General features: G+C 42.5%; 1 long non-coding RNA gene across 1 annotated transcript; it reads right to left on the reverse strand.

The window, feature by feature from the left end:
- Positions 1-5257: 5257 nt before the first annotated feature.
- LOC143696638 (uncharacterized) lies at positions 5258-9541 on the reverse strand. Its single transcript, XR_013186030.1, has 3 exons — positions 9264-9541; positions 8098-8295; positions 5258-5354 (listed from the first exon to the last, which is right to left on the reverse strand). It is a non-coding gene; the product is annotated as an uncharacterized LOC143696638 (long non-coding RNA).
- Between the last annotated feature and the right edge of the window lie 540 nt (positions 9542-10081).

Below are 10081 nucleotides of genomic sequence, written 5' to 3' on the forward strand. Positions count from 1 at the left end.
CCTTTCCATCTCACCTTAGATTTGTATCCATTCCTGTCAGGAACCACGTCCCCTGCTCCCCTGCTCCCAGGCCTTGCACCCGGACTGAATTCAAATGAGAGGCTGTGGGAACTATATGAACCCTCTCCAAACAACAAACCAGCACATGAACTCTGACTTTAACCCCCCAGAACCACACTAAATCACCCACCCTTGACCAGAGCCGGATTCCGTCCTGCCACCATAACTTTAATAGTGCTCAGCTTGGGTGATACCCCTGGACTACAAGCCAACATCATCTTCCTAAGGATTCTCTTGAGGGTGGAAGCCCCAGCTCTGCTGAGAGACAAAGCTGCACGCACCCTCCTGCTGCACTCCTCCTCCTCCTCCTCCTCAGCACCGTGCTGTGGGAGCAGCGGCGCTGTGCGCGACCCCTCGGGTAATAAAGGCCTTTTTAAAGGAGTCTCCTGGCCATATTTATCACACTGGCACGCCAGCCCGTCAATCTGCCTAACAAAACAGTTTGTGAGGCAGCAGGGCAAATCACGAACGGATTAGCATTAAAATTAACCCTGTATCTGAAAGAAAATAAAAGTTTACTGAAGCAGAGGTGTTCAGAGGCAGCAGTGTGGGGCAGACCACTGTGCTGGCAGGGCCAAAGCACTGGTGAGCTGCTGCAGGAGCTAGAACAAGAGCATGGCAAGGAGAAGGAGAAAATGTAACCCAGTGTAGCCTATGTGCTGTGAAACTTCACTTGAGCTTGAACACTGTTGGTGCAGTTTAACATTATCCTCATCCTAAACCCAAAACACAGCACTGTACCAGCTTCTAGGAACAAAATTATCTCCACCCCAGCCATGGCCAGGACAGCTGTGCAAAGGCTTTCCTTAATAAAGTCAGACATCTATTTACATGCAATATAGTCACAGTTTCGTGTCATTTATGGCCTGTGTTAGGAACACTGACAGGTAAAATTGCTGGAAACTTCCAGGTAAAGAGGAAAAAGGGTGACATGTTTCCCCATAAATATGGAGATTTGGGGCCAAGTGTAAGTACCTTCACTTGCCTGTGATTAACAAAAAGAACACTATCCCAAGGGCAATATTGTAAGAAAGATCTCAGGTGAGAAACAATCAGGATACACACACACATTGTGGACTGGAAATGGCTGGAACATGTAAGCAGCCATCAGTTTCTAGGCACCAAATGGGAGAGACTCACTTAACTAAGAAGCAATGAAAAAAGCAATGAAAAATCACGATCCCAGAAGCATGTTGTGGGGAGGAGGTTAAAGAAAAGACAAGATAGGTAAGACCCAAAGACCCAGCCCAAAACTAACAAACAAATATTAACTTCTGGAATTCCAAAACAATAGATCAGAGAGAGCCATGACAGACTTCACATCTGCTTGCTTTGCCACAGAGGGACCCTCATGTATGGAAAATACCCCAAAGAACCCTGGGACTATTTTTTGCTCAAGTAACTAATTTCTCCACCTCTATTCATTAACTGCATTCCTCCAGTTCTCCACCATCAGAAACAGCACGAGATTCACAAAAGGTCTGCAGACAAACCACCCGACTAGCAAGAAATGAAGCAATTAATTTCACTACAGAAATATACTACACAAAAGTAGTGCGCCACACTCAGTCTAACTATAAATGCAATTTTCCTCCTGGGTCACCTGATGTAAAGTCCTGATATAGCATTTAGTTGGAACAAGACCCAATCCCTTAAAGAGCTTTTACCTTCTAATAAATTTTCCTCTTACCCACTTAAGAGGGCCATTATATCCTAGTGAACACAAATTCATCTGCAAGCACAAAGTCTTTGTGACACACAGAATTACTCTAAGTCAAAGCCTGGGCTTGCATTCCCAGGACTCTGATGATGACTTAGTCTGGGACCTGAGGCAAATCACGGAGTATTTGTTAGGGCATCCCTAAAAGTGGCACAAATAACTTCTTGTAACAGATATTCCAGAGCTTTATCAAGCATGTAGGCTGCTTTAAAAGACAAAAGAATTGCTACAGGGTTGCTTTTGATAGAAAATCTTCTTCTGACTTCAGTAGGAATTGGAAGAGGCCTTTAAGAAGCCTACTGCAAACCAGACATGAACCATGCAAAGCAGAACCTGGCTGAATGAATGCAACTGATGGCAGAGGATTTGTAGGGTCTTCCATGGCCACAAGAACTGCTTGTGCAGGCCCAAGCCAGAAGCTGAGCCCAAATGACACTGAGAAACACCAGCCTTACACTCACATTCTTTTAAGGCAGTTACCAACACAGTTCCTGCTTGGGCACATGGATGAAAATGTGATTCCAATCTGCCCTCCAAATGCAACCTGGTAATTTAAAAGCACACTTAAGTCCATTCAATTGGGAATGATTGAACAAAAAAGAAGCACCACTCATTCTAACTTGAGTTTATAAATATGATGCTTCTTGACAGTAAATGAATCTTTCTAAACCCCAGTTAAAATGATTGAACTGCTCAAAGAGGATTCTATTAAGTCTTGCATCAACCAGCCTGCCTTTTTTTGTCTTATGAGGCAAATAAACAGATTTACAAGAAAACATTTGGTTGAAGAGTAAAGAGTTTCTTCTAAGAATCAAATCCATTCATGTTTTGAACTCATCTGCCAGCTTCTAGCTCAAGGCAAAAGATTTCTATTAATATTTATTTAATAATACATGTTTAGAATTTTACAAATGCTGTTGCAAATCCATAGACAAGGGTAAAAATCTTAGAAGTTAAAACAGTATTCCAAATCAGAGACCAACAGAGCTGAGTAGCAGCTCTGAAGCAAATTCAGAATCAAGAGAACAATCCTCCAAAGTCCTGCTCTCTGTGGCTTGTAATGGTTTGCCAGCAATGGATCCTTCAAATACAGTTTCCAATAGTTGGTGATTTTCTTGCACTCCTATAACATAAATAACTAGATATTTGTGCAGATGATGAGGTGACAAACATAACTCCTGGGTGAGGATAGTGGGAAAAGTCTCCATTTGTCAGGGTCTAATTCCTCACAGAAGTTTTACATCCTCTGGAACAAAATCAGTGATAGATGGACATGGGACCATGTTCTACCCACTGTGTTTCAGATAAACAGGTAGCTCAAATGATTCTAACATGTGCTATTTCTGCAGTCAAAAATAAACTCTCCAGTTCTTCCTCTAGATGTTTGCTCTTACAAGCTTTTGCATAAAATTTCCCTAGCAGGCCATTTTGGACAGACAGTGTCTGCTTGTCCATTATCCTGAATGAGAATGCTTTTCACACAGCAGAATACTAAAAAAATCTAGATACTTCTTTAAAAAAAGGAAAACGACAATGAAAGAGGAGGTGCAGTGAGCCTACATAGTCACAGATTGGAGAGCAGCATTTTAAAAGGGAAACATTATTTATTGCACTAATACTGTAATTACAATGTCGTTTTTGTAGAACAATGACTATTTTGATTAAGGCACTCATCAGCAGCCCCACAGCTGAAAGCACCACAAGTAATGTAGAGATGTTCCAGTGCCCAACCACCCCTGTGAGTGAAAAACCTTTTCCTGATATCCAACCTAAACCTTCTGTGACACAGCTGGAGGCCATTCCCTTGGGTCCTGCCCCTGGCCACGCGAGTGAAGAGATCAGTGCCTGCACCTCCACCTCCCCTGGTGAGGATATTGAAGACCACACTGAGGTCTCCCCTCACTGAGTCTCACCCTTGGATGATCTCAGACACACTGAGGATTGTCAGAAGAGCATTAATAAACTGTTAAACAATCTGTAATTTATTACAGCTCTGGAATTTGTTTTCATACAGGCAGATCCAAGCCAGCATAAATTCAGATAAGGAAGCACGTATTATGTTACCTTGCACACTACACTCTGTTACAGATGAGAGTATTTTATGTAGGTCAGGCACTGCTTCCCTGGAGCCAGAGAAAAAGCCATAAGGAAATCAGAGCAGTGTCAGGCCTTATTTCAGTGATCCAGCATACTCCAAAATTTCAATTATGCAGAGATTGTGTCTCTCTGGCCTTGTCTACCAACATACCAACATCAACTCCTCCAAGGCTAAGTGCTGCAGCCCAGACAGGAGACATCTCATGATGCAAACCCAGAGACAACTCCTTGCACTCATGAGGAAACAATAATGTTTTGTCAGTTGGAAAAAGAACAGAAAAATCAAAGTGATGGTAATTTTCAACTCATTGCAACACTGAGCTGCAAAATAAGTTTTTGGGAGCAGAAGGCAGCTCTCTGGCCCTTACAGTGAGAAGAACAATGTTATTAAAAGAAGCAGCCTTGCATTTCTCTCTCCCTTTCCTTGAAAAAGTGAAAGAGGGAGAGAGAAAGCTGAAAGAGGGTCTGTGCTTCACTCTGGCTGAAAAACCTCTTTATCTCTAACAGGCAGAAGAAAAAGAATTTCAAGAAGCCAGAAATAAAAATGAGTATTTTGTGTTCTATCTTGCTGTCTCAGGAGATAATTATATATTCTTACAGTAAGTTCCCCTTTTTTTGCTATTGTACAACGGTATGCTGATATTCTGGCAGCTAAAAGGCTCAAAACACAATGTTACCTCTCCCTTACCTTTCCTAGCAGGGCTCACAATTTATTTTTATAACACACCACCCCATTTTTCACTACCATTATCTACCTAGGAATTCCACCCTTATCAAAAACCTGAGAGATTCTCAAAGAGAACAGAAAGGTGTTAAACTGTGAAGAGATACAGAAAGAAGTACACAAATCACACACAATACTGCATTATAGTAAACAGGTGAAGAGTGTACAATGGAAAAAGAAAATATATGCACTCACAATATATTCACATTATGAATACCTTAATTCCCTTCTGTCTGGAAGGCAGCATAAATGCCCCTATATTCTACTTTGCTCCACAGTGATTTTCCTAATTTAAATAAACCAAGTAATCTAGAAAGGTTTTTCTCATCACACCTGTGAGAAACTGTTCTTACTGAGTCTGGGACCACAGGTAAGCAGGGAAATTTAGCTATCAACTCTGCAAAACTCTGTTGAAAGAACAATCCCAAATTCTACACATCTACCCTTGTCCCAGATTAAGTTCTGTGAAGAGAGCTATTGCTCTTTTTTCCCTCCTCTCTCCTCAAATAAATGTACATGTCTGCAGAGCTGTGGATCTCCTCATCCATGGTTTGGACTGCTTTCCCCCTCTGCAATAAGAAGTAAGCTATATTTTAAATGTAAGCCACCAGTATGGGCTAATTGTTTGCCTTCCTTACCCTGATTCCAAGCTCCACATTCTCTCCTCCATATACTTCCATGCCTTCATCCAGCAATCCAATCTCTTGGAAGTATTCTCTGTCCACTATGAAGCATCCAAGCAGTGCAGGACTTCTGGAAGAATAAATCATCAGCAACCAAAATTAGCAGATAAATTATGAAGAATTTTATTTTTCAGGCACAGATTGTATTTATCATTGCTAGGTAAAATGATGCAGCAAAACAGATTCTTAAGAAAGTATTTCTCAAAGAGCTTTATTGAGCCTTGCCTTCTGACATTCCTAATTCTAAAGTGAAATGAGCACCATTGAAGGAAATTAGAGTCAAATTATTGGACATAAATATTCACCAGAGCAGTAAGGATTTCAGTGCTAGTAGTGTGAGATCCAGGTGCCCCAGTTTTGTTTCTGGGGCACCAGCCAGTGTAGCCTCTGTCCTTGCTAAGTCCTCAAGGCTCTTGCCTGTGACAATTGCAAATGATGTGCAGTTCTGTGTGTTTAGCCAGAAGCCAGGTTCAGCTAGAGCTAAAAACTTGTGTCTGTAAGCTTACCTAAAGAAAGAGATTATTTCTTGAATAGGACCATCCAGATACATTTTTTTAATACAGAATCAAGCAAAGCCTGCCTTTACCAGCATAACATTAGTCCATTATCCTGAGCCAAACCTAAACAAATCACATAGCTTTACTGGATCAGTAAACTCTACCTATGTCATGGTGGGAACCAACCAATTTTTACTATACAGAGCAAATTTTAGTCAGGTAAGAGTTCAGCCACAGAGGGTACAATTTCACCTTATGAGTAGAGAAGGATACAGAGTCATTTAGCCTTTTCATTTTTCTCCTACCTTATAATCCACATTTGCAAGAAATAAATATGTCTTTTCAGATTATTATGCTGGCACTCTGGTAATGACAAGATATTAATTAGCAGTACAGGAGAAATCACCCTGCTTTTATGGAGAACACTCAAGCTACAGCTAGTGGACACATCTGCTTTCAAACAGATCATAGGCTGTCTTAATCACAAATTGTACAGTTCTACAGAAATCTATGTATTAATGCCTCCAAGTGCTATAGTACCCGTTTTATAACAATGAAAGACCATCTTTGATGTATTTATTAATGAAGAAAATAGCAGTTAACATCAATACAAAACTTATGCTTCATTTATGATAAGGTCCTTTTGCCTTTGTTGTTGTTTTTAAGTGTTTCTCAGTGCACCTGCTTCCCTTTGCTATAATTCTAAAAGAATAATGGAGGCAGATAGAAACCATCCATCAAGACACATGGCTTTGTTTGTTGGTGTGCTTGTTTTAATTATCCAACACACACATGCAGCATATTGCACTGAATTAAAAAATGTGCCAGGGAAAGAGTTAGGGGACAAACCTGAAATTCATAAAGTACATGCACTGCCCAGTCCTCATGTGGAACAGAGTTTGGGGGTAAAATGGAAAAGTCATTACTTTGTGTTTCACTACTTTTAATTTTAAAAATCATAATGGTTACTCTGTATAATTAATCACAGGATCATAGAATGGCTTGGGCTGGAAAGGACTTGAAAGATCATCTCATTCCAAACCCCAGCCATGAGCAGGTACATCTTCAAACAGATGAGGTTGCTCAGAGCCCCACATTCAGCCTGGCTTTGAACACCTCCATGAATGGACATCCATAACCTCCCTGGCAACCTGTTCCAGTGCCTCACCACACTCACAGAGAGAATTTCATCTCAATACCTAACATAACCCTGCCTTCTGTCAGTTTAGAGCTGTTCCCTCTTGCCCTATCACTACCTACTTCTGTCCCTTACCAGTTTTCTTGGAATCACCATTTAGGTACTGGAAGGTGCTGTAAACCTCCCTGGAGCCTTTTCTTCTCCAGGCTGGACAACCCAAACTCTCTCAACCTGTCTTCACAGGAACATTTTTATAGTGTCAACAGAGTTCATTAACAGCAATAACTATTTCTAATGCTGTGGAAATTAACCCCTTTTCACGTTTGTCTTTGGCAAACCTGTTAATTTTTATCTCCTGCTTTCCAATTCTAGGTTCTGTTCATAGGTCAGTGCAGTTCAGAGGGTGTTAAACTGACAGAACCTGAGAAAAGTGCCTGCCTGCCAAGATAGCTGCTGGATGAAAAACAGCTGCCAGTGCTGTTTGAGGTTCTGCTTTCAGGAGGTAAGAACAGCATTCACACTTCCTTTCTGCAGGGAGCTGGAGCACAGGTACCAGTGCCCTCCTTGGAATGAATGTGTGTCTACAAGCAAGGCCTGTACTCTCAGCAGAGCTGCTCAGTGGGTTCAGAGGGTACTACTCCCCTCCCTGAGACAAAGGGATTGTTCTGTACCAGTCTGACAACACTCTGGACATGGGAACAAAGTGCAGACCCAGACTGTCCCAAAGCAAGGACCCAATGCAGCCTTTGCTCACAGTGTCACTGACCAGACATTAACTCCTGGGACACAGCACAGCTGTGCACCTATGTGACAACACTATAAAGAACACAGCTGTCAGGTCAGCTCTGCTTATGCAACGTAACTGCAAAGAAAATTCCATTTCTGGCCCGTAAGCACTAAATTAGCAGGCAAGACATTTGGAGAACAGAGTGCTGCTGAGCAGCCCTGCCTACCACTCCACTTGGGCAGGAAACCTGTTTAAAAAGATCTACTGAAAACAAAAGTTTCCTTTAAAAACATCTACTGAAAACAGGAGTTTTCTTGATGACTGTGTAGGCATCAAGGACATTTAAGTATTTGAAGTTTACAGTCAGTAAAACCTATCACACAGCTGAGCCCACTTGCCCCCTGTCACACCCAGGAGAGCTTTTAGACACTGTAATTTAGTTATTTATTACCTTATTGGAGCAGTTGTGTTCTCCAGTTTCCACCAGGACTTAGGAGGGTTCAGATACCTGCACCACAGCTCCCAGTCAAAGCCTTGTGCTGAGAGGGGATACTCCTCTATTTCAAAATTATCATACTTAATGTTATCGAATGATGGAGAAATTACTCTTTTCCTGTTTTCTTTTATCCTGGTGAGCACTGGTTCAGCCCTAAAAAAAAAAGAAATACACTGTTAAGATTACACCACTGCAAGCATAGCACTGATGGAAATCATGGAGTAGTTTGGTTTGGAAGGAGCCCTTAAAGAGTATTTAGTCCACCACCAAATAAACAATACAGCAGCTAATGCTGTATTTTTCAGAAGGAGCAAAGTCTAAAGCTGTTACCCATTCAGAGCCCTTTCTGCCCCAAAATAATACACTGCAACATATTCTCTAGTAGGCTCTGTTGTTAACCTTGATTTGAGCTGGTGGATGGAAGAAATGAGTATCTGCATATCATAGAGCATTTATACCCTTGCTACCCAGTAATGACAACTTCAGGCTCGCAACACTATCAAGGACATCAGGAGCAGAGTTAATAATAGATCTATCCTAGAGACAGAAGCTCTTGCCATTTTACCTCACTTTTACTTAAGGAGCAAGGGAGATATTAAATCCAGACTGAACACGGTAAAACACATTATTTTAGTTATGTTTACTTTTGCAGAGTGGCCAAAATAACCAAAATAACGCTTCTTGGTTTACACTGTAAAATGTAAAAGAAACATAATATTTTTTAATGAAGATACATTCACCCTCATGGGCAAAGGGCTACATTACTGGAGGAGATTTTTAATGTGCAGTTCTCTAATATGATTTAACTACCTTGTAATTAGATCAGCAGATTACTCAAACCATAAAAATGTATCTAGATCATCTTACACAGCACAAACACATTTTTCCTGCTTGTTATTAAGTATATGAGATAAGTGAAACAATTATCCCTCACACATCAGGTTCACAAGCAGGGTTAACCCTCACCTCCCTGAAAGTGCTCAGCAGAGTATTTTTGCCAGCCTCGGAGACTGACAAGCATAAATGTATGTACACATGTACAGCATATACAGATATATATACAAGTACTTGAAAAATAATAGGCATATATATAAAACCACAAGCAGAAAGGAAAGTATTACCTCACACCTCACCCCGCGCCACAGCCAAAAGCAAAGGAGCCGCAAGGGGAAGCAGCACGGGCGGGCCGTAAACACCCCCTCAGAGACGTTCTCCTCTTAAAACACGAAACATAACTTTCCTGAGAAACAGGACGGAAGAAGCACCTGCCAGCCGCACGCGTTCCCAGCGAACAAAGACCCACCAAGCTGCCGGAGCCCGCCAGCACCTTCCGGCAGGCGTGAGGAACGGGGCCCCAGCCACACCCTCACAGTCGAGCAGCACTGAGCAAAGGAGCTAAAAAGCCTCTAAAAGGGACGGAACACCGCCCGCTCACAGCTGCCGCCCACCCCCGCAGAAGTCCTCAAAAGACCGAGGAACAGCTGCGCCGCACAGCTCCCCACCCTGCTGAGGATTTCTGAGGGCGGGCACCCGTGAGGGGAGGGCTCTTCCCGCCCTCAGAGGCCTGAAATCGGGCGGGAAGCCGTGAGGGGGCAGCGTTTCCGCCCTCAGCCTCGCCTCCGGGTCGGCGAACAGATGGACACGGACCGGCGGAGACTTCCGGGTGTCTGCGCATGGCAAGTTAATTTTTTTTGCTATCTTTTTGTGCGGTTTTTTTTTTTCTGTGTGTTTGGATTTTTGTTTTGGTTTGTTTTTGAGTTTGGCCCCCAAAGCCTCCTCAGAGCCCTGCGGGGGGAGCCGGGTCCGTCCTGACGGAGGTGAGGGTGAACCAACCCTTCCGTGGGGTGCCTCCCTCAGACCCCAAACCAAAATAAAACACCCTCAGAAAGCCTTGTTAAACACAACGAACAGAACGGCCTTTCAGGTGTTCTTAGAATAT

Source organism: Agelaius phoeniceus, chromosome W (assembly GCF_051311805.1).
Source record: "Agelaius phoeniceus isolate bAgePho1 chromosome W, bAgePho1.hap1, whole genome shotgun sequence".
Classification (NCBI taxonomy): domain Eukaryota; kingdom Metazoa; phylum Chordata; class Aves; order Passeriformes; family Icteridae; genus Agelaius; species Agelaius phoeniceus.